At 32.7% G+C, this 15,807-nt stretch overlaps 9 non-coding genes across 9 annotated transcripts; all 9 read right to left on the bottom strand.

The window, feature by feature from the left end:
* Positions 1-723: 723 nt before the first annotated feature.
* TRNAW-CCA (transfer RNA tryptophan (anticodon CCA)) lies at positions 724-795 on the bottom strand. Its single transcript has one exon. It is a non-coding gene; the product is annotated as a tRNA-Trp (tRNA).
* A 2,599-nt stretch (positions 796-3,394) lies between these two features.
* Positions 3,395-3,466, bottom strand: TRNAW-CCA (transfer RNA tryptophan (anticodon CCA)). The gene has a single exon. It is a non-coding gene; the product is annotated as a tRNA-Trp (tRNA).
* A 1,422-nt stretch (positions 3,467-4,888) lies between these two features.
* TRNAW-CCA (transfer RNA tryptophan (anticodon CCA)) lies at positions 4,889-4,960 on the bottom strand. The gene has a single exon. It is a non-coding gene; the product is annotated as a tRNA-Trp (tRNA).
* Positions 4,961-6,382: 1,422 nt separating this feature from the next.
* On the bottom strand, positions 6,383-6,454 carry TRNAW-CCA (transfer RNA tryptophan (anticodon CCA)). The gene has a single exon. It is a non-coding gene; the product is annotated as a tRNA-Trp (tRNA).
* A 1,419-nt stretch (positions 6,455-7,873) lies between these two features.
* TRNAW-CCA (transfer RNA tryptophan (anticodon CCA)) lies at positions 7,874-7,945 on the bottom strand. Its single transcript has one exon. It is a non-coding gene; the product is annotated as a tRNA-Trp (tRNA).
* A 1,419-nt stretch (positions 7,946-9,364) lies between these two features.
* TRNAW-CCA (transfer RNA tryptophan (anticodon CCA)) lies at positions 9,365-9,436 on the bottom strand. Its single transcript has one exon. It is a non-coding gene; the product is annotated as a tRNA-Trp (tRNA).
* Positions 9,437-10,853: 1,417 nt separating this feature from the next.
* On the bottom strand, positions 10,854-10,925 carry TRNAW-CCA (transfer RNA tryptophan (anticodon CCA)). The gene has a single exon. It is a non-coding gene; the product is annotated as a tRNA-Trp (tRNA).
* Positions 10,926-12,340: 1,415 nt separating this feature from the next.
* Positions 12,341-12,412, bottom strand: TRNAW-CCA (transfer RNA tryptophan (anticodon CCA)). Its single transcript has one exon. It is a non-coding gene; the product is annotated as a tRNA-Trp (tRNA).
* Positions 12,413-15,010: 2,598 nt separating this feature from the next.
* On the bottom strand, positions 15,011-15,082 carry TRNAW-CCA (transfer RNA tryptophan (anticodon CCA)). Its single transcript has one exon. It is a non-coding gene; the product is annotated as a tRNA-Trp (tRNA).
* Positions 15,083-15,807: the final 725 nt, after the last annotated feature.

Here is a 15,807-nt window from a genome sequence, read left to right as displayed (position 1 = left end):
TTAACGTTTAGATTCTAGTAATAAGCCTGATTTTCTTACAAATTCAAAGATGACAATGGTATGAACAAAGCGATAGGTGTTCCTGGCATTTATTACATTTATTAATGTTTTTAACTCAATTCCCAATAATATTTCTCATCAAAGTATTGTTGATAAGATTTTAATCTATAGAATTAAAAAAACACTTTTTTAAAAACTGTTCTGACCTGTGTCAACAACGTTGTGTTAATCTATTTTCAGTTGGATTACCCAGTTTCTGTTTTCAATCTTAACCCAAACATCGATCAAGCTATAAAAATATGAAAGAGCTGCTTGACCATGACGTGATTTGAATACACAACTTTCTGATATGGATTCAGAAGCACTACAGTTGAATTAAGATCTTCACAATCAGATTCAGTGATTTCCAGTCAAAAATTAAGAATCTGGTAATAAACCCTCTTTTCTTACAAATTCAAAGATGGCAATGGTAAAAATAAATTAATAGGTGCTTATGGCATTAATTACATTTACTAATGTTTGGAACTCAATTCCCAATAACAATTCTTATCAAAGTCCTCTTGAAACGATTATAATCTGTTGAACTAAAAAATGCAGTTTCTTAAACACTGCAGCCTGGTAGCAACAAAGTCGAGTTAACTTTTGTCAGTTGGACTACGCAGTTATTGTTTTCAATAATAACCCAAACATCAATCAAGATATGAAAAGACATAAAGTGCTGATTGACCACGACGTGATTTGAACACGCAACCTTCTGATCTGGAGTCAGACGCGCTACCGTTGCGCCACGAGGTCATTTGAAAAGTGTTGTTGCTCCCATACTTCACATGAAAAGTGCATGATAAAATATATGGACACCATCTTGAAATTTGCTACTTATAATCACACTTTGGAAAAGATATAAACAAGGATGAATTAAGGTCTTCACTTTCAGATTCAGGGATTTCCAATTAAAAATTTAGAATATAGTAATAAACCCTTTTTTCTTACAAATTCAAAGATGACAATGGTATGAACAAATTAATAGGTGTTTCTGACTTGCCACAAATTTTCTGTTTTGAACTCAGTTCCCAATGATATATCTCATCAAAGATTGTTGAAAAGATTTTATTCAGTAGAATTAAAAAAGCAATTTTTCAAACACTTTCCTGACAGGTGGCAACAAGATCATGATAATCTATTGTCAGTTAGAATACGCAGTTTCTGTTTTCAATCTTAACCCAAACATCGATCAACTTTTAAAAAGATGAAAGAGATACTTGAACGTGACATAATTTAAACATGCATCATTCTGACCAGGAGTAAGGCGCACTACCGTCAGTGTATGAGGACAGCTGTAAAACTTGCTTGCTCCCATAATTCACTTGTAAAGTGCATGAGGAAATATACAGACACCATCTTGAAATTTGCTACTTTAAATCACAGTTTAGAAAAGTAATAACAAGGATGAATTAGGATCTTCACGTTCCGATTCAGGGATTTCCAGTTTAAAGTTTAGATTCTAGTAATAAGCCTGATTTTCTTACAAATTCAAAGATGACAATGGTATGAACAAAGCGATAGGTGTTCCTGGCATTTATTACATTTATTAATGTTTTTAACTCAATTCCCAATAATATTTCTCATCAAAGTATTGTTGATAAGATTTTAATCTATAGAATTAAAAAAACACTTTTTTAAAAACTGTTCTGACCTGTGTCAACAACGTTGTGTTAATCTGTTTTCAGTTGGATTACCCAGTTTCTGTTTTCAATCTTTACCCAAACATCGATCAAGCTATAAAAATATGAAAGAGCTGCTTGACCATGACGTGATTTGAATACACAACTTTCTGATATGGATTCAGAAGCACTACAGTTGAATTAAGATCTTCACAATCAGATTCAGTGATTTCCAGTCAAAAATTAAGAATCTGGTAATAAACCCTCTTTTCTTACAAATTCATAGACGGCAATGGTAAAAATAAATTAATAGGTGCTTATGGCATTAATTACATTTATTAATGTTTGGAACTCAATTCCCAATAACAATTCTTATCAAAGTCCTCTTGAAACGATTATAATCTGTAGAACTAAAAAATGCAGTATCTTAAACACTGCAGCCTGGTAGCAACAAAGTCGAGTTAACTTTTGTCAAGTTGGACTACGCAGTTGCTGTTTTCAAAAATAACCCAAATTCAAAGATGACAATGGTATGAACAAATTAATAGGTGTTTCTGACTTGCCACAAATTTCCTGTTTTGAACTCAGTTCCCAATGATATATCTCATCAAAGGATTGTTGAAAAGATTTTATTCAGTAGAATTAAAAAAGCAATTTTTCAAACACTTTCCTGACAGGTGGCAACAAGATCATGATAATCTATTGTCAGTTAGAATACGCAGTTTCTGTTTTCAATCTTAACCCAAACATCGATCAACTTTTAAAAAGATGAAAGAGATACTTGAACGTGACATAATTTAAACATGCATCATTCTGACCAGGAGTAAGGCGCACTACCGTCAGTGTATGAGGACAACAGTAAAACTTGCTTGCTCCCATAATTCACTTGTAAAGTGCATGAGGAAATATACAGACACCATCTTGAAATTTGCTACTTTAAATCACAGTTTAGAAAAGTAATAACAAGGATGAATTAGGATCTTCACGTTCCGATTCAGGGATTTCCAGTTTAAAGTTTAGATTCTAGTAATAAGCCTGATTTTCTTACAAATTCAAAGATGACAATGGTATGAACAAAGCGATAGGTGTTCCTGGCATTTATTACATTTATTAATGTTTTTAACTCAATTCCCAATAATATTTCTCATCAAAGTATTGTTGATAAGATTTTAATCTATAGAATTAAAAAAACACTTTTTTAAAAACTGTTCTGACCTGTGTCAACAACGTTGTGTTAATCTATTTTCAGTTGGATTACCCAGTTTCTGTTTTCAATCTTAACCCAAACATCGATCAAGCTATAAAAATATGAAAGAGCTGCTTGACCATGACGTGATTTGAATACACAACTTTCTGATATGGATTCAGAAACACTACAGTTGAATTAAGATCTTCACAATCAGATTCAGTGATTTCCAGTCAAAAATTAAGAATCTGGTAATAAACCCTCTTTTCTTACAAATTCAAAGATGGCAATGGTAAAAATAAATTAATAGGTGCTTATGGCATTAATTACATTTATTAATGTTTGGAACTCAATTCCCAATAACAATTCTTATCAAAGTCCTCTTGAAACAATTATAATCTGTAGAACTAAAAAATGCAGTTTCTTAAACACTGCAGCCTGGTAGCAACAAAGTCGAGTTAACTTTTGTCAAGTTGGACTACGCAGTTGCTGTTTTCAATAATAACCCAAGCATCAATTAAGATATGAAAAGACATAAAGAGCTGATTGACCCCGACGTGATTTGAACACGCAACCTTCTGATCTGGAGTCAGACGCGCTACCGTTGCGCCACGAGGTCAGTTGAAAAGTGTTGTTGCTCCCATACTTCACATGAAAAGTGCATGATAAAATATATGGACACCATCTTGAAATTTGCTACTTATAATCACAGTTTGGAAAAGATATAAACAAGGATGAATTAAGGTCTTCACTTTCAGATTCAGGGATTTCCAATTAAAAATTTAGAATATACAGTAGTAATAAAACCTTTTTTCTTACAAATTCAAAGATGACAATGGTATGAACAAATTAATAGGTGTTTCTGACTTGCCACAAATTTCCTGTTTTGAACTCAGTTCCCAATGATATATCTCATCAAAGGATTGTTGAAAAGATTTTATTCAGTAGAATTAAAAAAGCAATTTTTCAAACACTTTCCTGACAGGTGGCAACAAGATCATGATAATCTATTGTCAGTTAGAATACGCAGTTTCTGTTTTCAATCTTAAACCAAACATCGATCAACTTTTAAAAAGATGAAAGAGATACTTGAACGTGACATAATTTAAACATGCATCATTCTGACCAGGAGTAAGGCGCACTACCGTCAGTGTATGAGGACAACAGTAAAACTTGCTTGCTCCCATAATTCACTTGTAAAGTGCATGAGGAAATATACAGACACCATCTTGAAATTTGCTACTTTAAATCACAGTTTAGAAAAGTAATAACAAGGATGAATTAGGATCTTCACGTTCCGATTCAGGGATTTCCAGTTTAAAGTTTAGATTCTAGTAATAAGCCTGATTTTCTTACAAATTCAAAGATGACAATGGTATGAACAAAGCGATAGGTGTTCCTGGCATTTATTACATTTATTAATGTTTTTAACTCAATTCCCAATAATATTTCTCATCAAAGTATTGTTGATAAGATTTTAATCTATAGAATTAAAAAAACACTTTTTTAAAAACTGTTCTGACCTGTGTCAACAACGTTGTGTTAATCTATTTTCAGTTGGATTACCCAGTTTCTGTTTTCAATCTTAACCCAAACATCGATCAAGCTATAAAAATATGAAAGAGCTGCTTGACCATGACGTGATTTGAATGCACAACTTTCTGATATGGATTCAGAAACACTACAGTTGAATTAAGATCTTCACAATCAGATTCAGTGATTTCCAGTCAAAAATTAAGAATCTGGTAATAAACCCTCTTTTCTTACAAATTCAAAGATGGCAATGGTAAAAATAAATTAATAGGTGCTTATGGCATTAATTACATTTATTAATGTTTGGAACTCAATTCCCAATAACAATTCTTATCAAAGTCCTCTTGAAACAATTATAATCTGTAGAACTAAAAAATGCAGTTTCTTAAACACTGCAGCCTGGTAGCAACAAAGTCGAGTTAACTTTTGTCAAGTTGGATTACGCAGTTGCTGTTTTCAATAATAACCCAAGCATCAATTAAGATATGAAAAGACATAAAGAGCTGATTGACCCCGACGTGATTTGAACACGCAACCTTCTGATCTGGAGTCAGACGCGCTACCGTTGCGCCACGAGGTCAGTTGAAAAGTGTTGTTGCTCCCATACTTCACATGAAAAGTGCATGATAAAATATATGGACACCATCTTGAAATTTGCTACTTATAATCACAGTTTGGAAAAGATATAAACAAGGATGAATTAATGTCTTCACTTTCAGATTCAGGGATTTCCAATTAAAAATTTAGAATATACAGTAGTAATAAACCCTTTTTTCTTACAAATTCAAAGATGACAATGGTATGAACAAATTAATAGGTGTTTCTGACTTGCCACAAATTTCCTGTTTTGAACTCAGTTCCCAATGATATATCTCATCAAAGGATTGTTGAAAAGATTTTATTCAGTAGAATTAAAAAAGCAATTTTTCAAACACTTTCCTGACAGGTGGCAACAAGATCATGACAATCTATTGTCAGTTAGAATACGCAGTTTCTGTTTTCAATCTTAACCCAAACATCGATCAACTTTTAAAAAGATGAAAGAGATACTTGAACGTGACATAATTTAAACATGCATCATTCTGACCAGGAGTAAGGCGCACTACCGTCAGTGTATGAGGACAGCAGTAAAACTTGCTTGCTCCCATAATTCACTTGTAAAGTGCATGAGGAAATATACAGACACCATCTTGAAATTTGCTACTTTAAATCACAGTTTAGAAAAGTAATAACAAGGATGAATTAGGATCTTCACGTTCCGATTCAGGGATTTCCAGTTTAAAGTTTAGATTCTAGTAATAAGCCTGATTTTCTTACAAATTCAAAGATGACAATGGTATGAACAAAGCGATAGGTGTTCCTGGCATTTATTACATTTATTAATGTTTTTAACTCAATTCCCAATAATATTTCTCATCAAAGTATTGTTGATAAGATTTTAATCTATAGAATTAAAAAAACACTTTTTTAAAAACTGTTCTGACCTGTGTCAACAACGTTGTGTTAATCTATTTTCAGTTGGATTACCCAGTTTCTGTTTTCAATCTTAACCCAAACATCGATAAAGCTATAAAAATATGAAAGAGCTGCTTGACCATGATGTGATTTGAATACACAACTTTCTGATATGGATTCAGAAGCACTACATTTGAATTAAGATCTTCACAATCAGATTCAGTCATTTCCAGTCAAAAATTAAGAATCTGGTAATAAACCCTCTTTTCTTACAAATTCAAAGATGGCAATGGTAAAAATAAATTAATAGGTGCTTATGGCATTAATTACATTTATTAATGTTGGGAACTCAATTCCCAATAACAATTCTTATCAAAGTCCTCTTGAAACGATTATAATCTGTAGAACTAAAAAATGCAGTTTCTTAAACACTGCAGCCTGGTAGCAACAAAGTCGAGTTAACTTTTGTCAAGTTGGACTACGCAGTTGCTGTTTTCAATAATAACAAAAGCATCAATTAAGATATGAAAAGACATAAAGAGCTGATTGACCCCGACGTGATTTGAACACGCAACCTTCTGATCTGGAGTCAGATGCGCTACCGTTGCGCCACGAGGTCAGTTGAAAAGTGTTGTTGCTCCCATACTTCACATGAAAAGTGCATGATAAAATATATGGACACCATCTTGAAATTTGCTACTTATAATCACAGTTTGGAAAAGATATAAACAATGATGAATTAAGGTCTTCACTTTCAGATTCAGGGATTTCCAATTAAAAATTTAGAATATACTGTAGTAATAAACCCTTTTTTCTTACAAATTCAAAGATGACAATGGTATGAACAAATTAATAGGTGTTTCTGACTTGCCACAAATTTCCTGTTTTGAACTCAGTTCCCAATGATATATCTCATCAAAGGATTGTTGAAAAGATTTTATTCAGTAGAATTAAAAAAGCAATTTTTCAAACACTTTCCTGACAGGTGGCAACAAGATCATGATAATCTATTGTCAGTTAGAATACGCAGTTTCTGTTTTCAATCTTAACCCAAACATCGATCAACTTTTAAAAAGATGAAAGAGATACTTGAACGTGACATAATTTAAACATGCATCATTCTGACCAGGAGTAAGGCGCACTACCGTCAGTGTATGAGGACAGCAGTAAAACTTGCTTGCTCCCATAATTCACTTGTAAAGTGCATGAGGAAATATACAGACACCATCTTGAAATGTGCTACTTTAAATCACAGTTTAGAAAAGTAAAAAGGATGAATTAGGATCTTCACGTTCCGATTCAGGGATTTCCAGTTTAAAGTTTAGATTCTAGTAATAAGCCTGATTTTCTTACAAATTCAAAGATGACAATGGTATGAACAAAGCGATAGGTGTTCCTGGCATTTATTACATTTATTAATGTTTTTAACTCAATTCCCAATAATATTTCTCATCAAAGTATTGTTGATAAGATTTTAATCTATAGAATTAAAAAAACACTTTTTTAAAAACTGTTCTGACCTGTGTCAACAACGTTGTGTTAATCTGTTTTCAGTTGGATTACCCAGTTTCTGTTTTCAATCTTAACCCAAACATCGATCAAGCTATAAAAATATGAAAGAGCTGCTTGACCATGACGTGATTTGAATACACAACTTTCTGATATGGATTCAGAAGCACTACAGTTGAATTAAGATCTTCACAATCAGATTCAGTGATTTCCAGTCAAAAATTAAGAATCTGGTAATAAACCCTCTTTTCTTACAAATTCAAAGATGGCAATGGTAAAAATAAATTAATAGGTGCTTATGGCATTAATTACATTTATTAATGTTGGGAACTCAATTCCCAATAACAATTCTTATCAAAGTCCTCTTGAAACGATTATAATCTGTAGAACTAAAAAATGCAGTTTCTTAAACACTGCAGCCTGGTAGCAACAAAGTCGAGTTAGCTTTTGTCAAGTTGGACTACGCAGTTGCTGTTTTCAATAATAACAAAAGCATCAATTAAGATATGAAAAGACATAAAGAGCTGATTGACCCCGACGTGATTTGAACACGCAAGCTTCTGATCTGGAGTCAGAAGCGCCACCGTTGCGCCACGAGGTCAGTTGAATAGTGTTGTTGCTCCCATACTTCACATGAAAAGTGCATGATAAAATATATGGACACCATCTTGAAATTTGCTACTTATAATCACAGTTTGGAAAAGATATAAACAAGGATGAATTAAGGTCTTCACTTTCAGATTCAGGGATTTCCAATTAAAAATTTAGAATATACTGTAGTAATAAACCCTTTTTTCTTACAAATTCAAAGATGACAATGGTATGAACAAATTAATAGGTGTTTCTGACTTGCCACAAATTTCCTGTTTTGAACTCAGTTCCCAATGATATATCTCATCAAAGGATTGTTGAAAAGATTTTATTCAGTAGAATTAAAAAAGCAATTTTTCAAACACTTTCCTGACAGGTGGCAACAAGATCATGATAATCTATTGTCAGTTAGAATACGCAGTTTCTGTTTTCAATCTTAACCCAAACATCGATCAACTTTTAAAAAGATGAAAGACATACTTGAACGTGACATAATTTAAACATGCATCATTCTGACCAGGAGTAAGGCGCACTACCGTCAGTGTATGAGGACAGCAGTAAAACTTGCTTGCTCCCATAATTCACTTGTAAAGTGCATGAGGAAATATACAGACACCATCTTGAAATGTGCTACTTTAAATCACAGTTTAGAAAAGTAAAAAGGATGAATTAGGATCTTCACGTTCCGATTCAGGGATTTCCAGTTTAAAGTTTAGATTCTAGTAATAAGCCTGATTTTCTTACAAATTCAAAGATGACAATGGTATGAACAAAGCGATAGGTGTTCCTGGCATTTATTACATTTATTAATGTTTTTAACTCAATTCCCAATAATATTTCTCATCAAAGTATTGTTGATAAGATTTTAATCTATAGAATTAAAAAAACACTTTTTTAAAAACTGTTCTGACCTGTGTCAACAACGTTGTGTTAATCTGTTTTCAGTTGGATTACCCAGTTTCTGTTTTCAATCTTAGCCCAAACATCGATCAAGCTATAAAAATATGAAAGAGCTGCTTGACCATGACGTGATTTGAATACACAACTTTCTGATATGGATTCAGAAGCACTACAGTTGAATTAAGATCTTCACAATCAGATTCAGTGATTTCCAGTCAAAAATTAAGAATCTGGTAATAAACCCTCTTTTCTTACAAATTCAAAGATGGCAATGGTAAAAATAAATTGATAGGTGCTTATGGCATTAATTACATTTATTAATGTTTGGAACTCAATTCCCAATAACAATTCTTATCAAAGTCCTCTTGAAACGATTATAATCTGTAGAACTAAAAAATGCAGTTTCTTAAACACTGCAGCCTGGTAGCAACAAAGTCGAGTTAACTTTTGTCAAGTTGGACTACGCAGTTGCTGTTTTCAATAATAACCCAAGCATCAATTAAGATATGAAAAGACATAAAGAGCTGATTGACCCCGACGTGATTTGAACACGCAACCTTCTGATCTGGAGTCAGACGCGCTACCGTTGCGCCACGAGGTCAGTTGAAAAGTGTTGTTGCTCCCATACTTCACATGAAAAGTGCATGATAAAATATATGGACACCATCTTGAAATTTGCTACTTACAATCACAGTTTGGAAAAGATATAAACAAGGATGAATTAAGGTCTTCACTTTCAGATTCAGGGATTTCCAATTAAAAATTTAGAATATAGTAATAAACCCTTTTTTCTTACAAATTCAAAGATGACAATGGTATGAACAAATTAATAGGTGTTTCTGACTTGCCACAAATTTCCTGTTTTGAACTCAGTTCCCAATGATATATCTCATCAAAGGATTGTTGAAAAGATTTTATTCAGTAGATTTAAAAAAGCAATTTTTCAAACACTTTCCTGACAGGTGGCAACAAGATCATGATAATCTATTGTCAGTTAGAATACGCAGTTTCTGTTTTCAATCTTAACCCAAACATCGATCAACTTTTAAAAAGATGAAAGAGATACTTGAACGTGACATAATTTAAACATGCATCATTCTGACCAGGAGTAAGGCGCACTACCGTCAGTGTATGAGGACAGCAGTAAAACTTGCTTGCTCGCATAATTCACTTGTAAAGTGCATGAGGAAATATACAGACACCATCTTGAAATTTGCTACTTTAAATCACAGTTTAGAAAAGTAATAACAAGGATGAATTAGGATCTTCACGTTCCGATTCAGGGATTTCCAGTTTAAAGTTTAGATTCTAGTAATAAGCCTGATTTTCTTACAAATTCAAAGATGACAATGGTATGAACAAAGCGATAGGTGTTCCTGGCATTTATTACATTTATTAATGTTTTTAACTCAATTCCCAATAATATTTCTCATCAAAGTATTGTTGATAAGATTTTAATCTATAGAATTAAAAAAACACTTTTTTAAAAACTGTTCTGACCTGTGTCAACAAAGTTGTGTTAATCTATTTTCAGTTGGATTACCCAGTTTCTGTTTTCAATCTTAACCCAAACATCGATCAAGCTATAAAAATATGAAAGAGCTGCTTGACCATGACGTGATTTGAATACACAACTTTCTGATATGGATTCAGAAGCACTACAGTTGAATTAAGATCTTCACAATCAGATTCAGTGATTTCCAGTCAAAAATTAAGAATCTGGTAATAAACCCTCTTTTCTTACAAATTCAAAGATGGCAATGGTAAAAATAAATTAATAGGTGCTTATGGCATTAATTACATTTATTAATGTTTGGAACTCAATTCCCAATAACAATTCTTATCAAAGTCCTCTTGAAACGATTATAATCTGTAGAACTAAAAAATGCAGTTTCTTAAACACTGCAGCCTGGTAGCAACAAAGTCGAGTTAACTTTTGTCAAGTTGGACTACGCAGTTGCTGTTTTCAATAATAACCCAAACATCAATCAAGATATGAAAAGACATAAAGAGCTGAATGACCTCAACGTGATTTGAACACGCAACCTTCTGATCTGGAGTCAGACGCGCTACCATTGCGCAACGAGGTCATTTGCAAAGTGTTGTTGCTCCCATACTTCACATGAAAAGTGCATGATAAAATATATGGACACCATCTTGAAATTTGCTACTTATAATCACAGTTTGGAAAAGATATAAACAAGGATGAATTAAGGTCTTCACTTTCAGATTCAGGGATTTCCAATTAAAAATTTAGAATATAGTAATAAACCCTTTTTTCTTACAAATTCAAATATGACAATGGTATGAACAAATTAATAGGTGTTTCTGACTTGCCACAAATTTTCTGTTTTGAACTCAGTTCCCAATGATATATCTCATCAAAGATTGTTGAAAAGATTTTATTCAGTAGAATTAAAAAAGCAATTTTTCAAACACTTTCTTGACAGGTGGCAACAAGATCATGATAATCTATTGTCAGTTAGAATACGCAGTTTCTGTTTTCAATCTTAACCCAAACATCGATCAACTTTTAAAAAGATGAAAGAGATACTTGAACGTGACATAATTTAAACATGCATCATTCTGACCAGGAGTAAGGCGCACTACCGTCAGTGTATGAGGACAGCTGTAAAACTTGCTTGCTCCCATAATTCACTTGTAAAGTGCATGAGGAAATATACAGACACCATCTTGAAATTTGCTACTTTAAATCACAGTTTAGAAAAGTAATAACAAGGATGAATTAGGATCTTCACGTTCCTATTCAGGGATTTCCAGTTTAAAGTTTAGATTCTAGTAATAAGCCTGATTTTCTTACAAATTCAAAGATGACAATGGTATGAACAAAGCGATAGGTGTTCCTGGCATTTATTACATTTATTAATGTTTTTAACTCAATTCCCAATAATATTTCTCATCAAAGTATTGTTGATAAGATTTTAATCTATAGAATTAAAAAAACACTTTTTTAAAAACTGTTCTGACCTGTGTCAACAACGTTGTGTTAATCTATTTTCAGTTGGATTACCCAGTTTCTGTTTTCAATCTTAACCCAAACATCGATCAAGCTATAAAAATATGAAAGAGCTGCTTGACCATGACGTGATTTGAATACACAACTTTCTGATATGGATTCAGAAGCACTACAGTTGAATTAAGATCTTCACAATCAGATTCAGTGATTTCCAGTCAAAAATTAAGAATCTGGTAATAAACCCTCTTTTCTTACAAATTCAAAGATGGCAATGGTAAAAATAAATTAATAGGTGCTTATGGCATTAATTACATTTACTAATGTTTGGAACTCAATTCCCAATAACAATTCTTATCAAAGTCCTCTTGAAACGATTATAATCTGTTGAACTAAAAAATGCAGTTTCTTAAACACTGCAGCCTGGTAGCAACAAAGTCGAGTTAACTTTTGTCAGTTGGACTACGCAGTTATTGTTTTCAATAATAACCCAAACATCAATCAAGATATGAAAAGACATAAAGTGCTGATTGACCACGACGTGATTTGAACACACAACCTTCTGATCTGGAGTCAGACGCGCTACCGTTGCGCCACGAGGTCATTTGAAAAGTGTTGTTGCTCCCATACTTCACATGAAAAGTGCATGATAAAATATATGGACACCATCTTGAAATTTGCTACTTATAATCACACTTTGGAAAAGATATAAACAAGGATGAATTAAGGTCTTCACTTTCAGATTCAGGGATTTCCAATTAAAAATTTAGAATATAGTAATAAACCCTTTTTTCTTACAAATTCAAAGATGACAATGGTATGAACAAATTAATAGGTGTTTCTGACTTGCCACAAATTTTCTGTTTTGAACTCAGTTCCCAATGATATATCTCATCAAAGATTGTTGAAAAGATTTTATTCAGTAGAATTAAAAAAGCAATTTTTCAAACACTTTCCTGACAGGTGGCAACAAGATCATGATAATCTATTGTCAGTTAGAATACGCAGTTTCTGTTTTCAATCTTAACCCAAACATCGATCAACTTTTAAAAAGATGAAAGAGATACTTGAACGTGACATAATTTAAACATGCATCATTCTGACCAGGAGTAAGGCGCACTACCGTCAGTGTATGAGGACAGCTGTAAAACTTGCTTGCTCCCATAATTCACTTGTAAAGTGCATGAGGAAATATACAGACACCATCTTGAAATTTGCTACTTTAAATCACAGTTTAGAAAAGTAATAACAAGGATGAATTAGGATCTTCACGTTCCGATTCAGGGATTTCCAGTTTAAAGTTTAGATTCTAGTAATAAGCCTGATTTTCTTACAAATTCAAAGATGACAATGGTATGAACAAAGCGATAGGTGTTCCTGGCATTTATTACATTTATTAATGTTTTTAACTCAATTCCCAATAATATTTCTCATCAAAGTATTGTTGATAAGATTTTAATCTATAGAATTAAAAAAACACTTTTTTAAAAACTGTTCTGACCTGTGTCAACAACGTTGTGTTAATCTGTTTTCAGTTGGATTACCCAGTTTCTGTTTTCAATCTTTACCCAAACATCGATCAAGCTATAAAAATATGAAAGAGCTGCTTGACCATGACGTGATTTGAATACACAACTTTCTGATATGGATTCAGAAGCACTACAGTTGAATTAAGATCTTCACAATCAGATTCAGTGATTTCCAGTCAAAAATTAAGAATCTGGTAATAAACCCTCTTTTCTTACAAATTCATAGACGGCAATGGTAAAAATAAATTAATAGGTGCTTATGGCATTAATTACATTTATTAATGTTTGGAACTCAATTCCCAATAACAATTCTTATCAAAGTCCTCTTGAAACGATTATAATCTGTAGAACTAAAAAATGCAGTTTCTTAAACACTGCAGCCTGGTAGCAACAAAGTCGAGTTAACTTTTGTCAAGTTGGACTACGCAGTTGCTGTTTTCAATAATAACCCAAATTCAAAGATGACAATGGTATGAACAAATTATTAGGTGTTTCTCACTTGCCACAAATTTTCTGTTTTGAACTCAGTTCCCAATGATATATCTCATCAAAGGATTGTTGAAAAGATTTTATTCAGTAGAATTAAAAAAGCAATTTTTCAAACACTTTCCTGACAGGTGGCAACAAGATCATGATAATCTATTGTCAGTTAGAATACGCAGTTTCTGTTTTCAATCTTAACCCAAACATCGATCAACTTTTAAAAAGATGAAAGAGATACTTGAACATGACATAATTTAAACATGCATCATTCTGACCAGGAGTAAGGCGCACTACCGTCAGTGTATGAGGACAGCTGTAAAACTTGCTTGCTCCCATAATTCACTTGTAAAGTGCATGAGGAAATATACAGACACCATCTTGAAATTTGCTACTTTAAATCACAGTTTAGAAAAGTAATAACAAGGATGAATTAGGATCTTCACGTTCCGATTCAGGGATTTCCAGTTTAAAGTTTAGATTCTAGTAATAAGCCTGATTTTCTTACAAATTCAAAGATGACAATGGTATGAACAAAGCGATAGGTGTTCCTGGCATTTATTACATTTATTAATGTTTTTAACTCAATTCCCAATAATATTTCTCATCAAAGTATTGTTGATAAGATTTTAATCTATAGAATTAAAAAAACACTTTTTTAAAAACTGTTCTGACCTGTGTCAACAACGTTGTGTTAATCTATTTTCAGTTGGATTACCCAGTTTCTGTTTTCAATCTTAACCCAAACATCGATCAAGCTATAAAAATATGAAAGAGCTGCTTGACCATGACATGATTTGAATACACAACTTTCTGATATGGATTCAGAAGCACTACAGTTGAATTAACATCTTCACAATCAGATTCAGTGATTTCCAGTCAAAAATTAAGAATCTGGTAATAAACCCTCTTTTCTTACAAATTCAAAGATGGCAATGGTAAAAATAAATTAATAGGTGCTTATGGCATTAATTACATTTACTAATGTTTGGAACTCAATTCCCAATAACAATTCTTATCAAAGTCCTCTTGAAACGATTACAATCTGTAGAACTAAAAAATGCAGTATCTTAAACACTGCAGCCTGGTAGCAACAAAATCGAGTTAACTTTTGTCAGTTGGACTACGCAGTTACTGTTTTCAATAATAACCCAAACATCAATCAAGATATGAAAAGACATAAACAGCTGATTGACCCCGACGTGATTTGAACACACAACCTTCTGATCTGGAGTCAGACGCGCTACTGTTGCGCCACGAGGTCAGTTGAAAAGTGTTGTTGCTCCCATACTTCACATGAAAAGTGCATGATAAAATATATGGACACCATCTTGAAATTTGCTACTTATAATCACAGTTTGGAAAAGATATAAACAAGGATGAATTAAGGTCTTCACTTTCAGATTCAGGGATTTCCAATTAAAAATTTAGAATATACAGTAGTAATAAAACCTTTTTTCTTACAAATTCAAAGATGACAATGGTATGAACAAATTAATAGGTGTTTCTGACTTGCCACAAATTTCCTGTTTTGAACTCAGTTCCCAATGATATATCTCATCAAAGGATTGTTGAAAAGATTTTATTCAGTAGAATTAAAAAAGCAATTTTTCAAACACTTTCCTGACAGGTGGCAACAAGATCATGATAATCTATTGTCAGTTAGAATACGCAGTTTCTGTTTTCAATCTTAACCCAAACATCGATCAACTTTTAAAAAGATGAAAGAGATACTTGAACGTGACATAATTTAAACATGCATCATTCTGACCAGGAGTAAGGCGCACTACCGTCAGTGTATGAGGACAGCAGTAAAACTTGCTTGCTCCCATAATTCACTTGTAAAGTGCATGAGGAAATATACAGACACCATCTTGAAATTTGCTACTTTAAATCACAGTTTAGAAAAGTAATAACAAGGATGAATTAGGATCTTCACGTTCCGATTCAGGGATTTCCAGTTTAAAGTTTAGATTCTAGTAATAAGCC

Source organism: Dendrobates tinctorius, unplaced genomic scaffold (genome assembly GCF_039654945.1).
Source record: "Dendrobates tinctorius isolate UK_male_01 unplaced genomic scaffold, ASM3965494v1 ptg000178l, whole genome shotgun sequence".
In the NCBI taxonomy this organism is placed as follows: Eukaryota; Metazoa; Chordata; class Amphibia; order Anura; family Dendrobatidae; genus Dendrobates; species Dendrobates tinctorius.
This window is presented reverse-complemented; position numbering and strand designations above follow the sequence as displayed.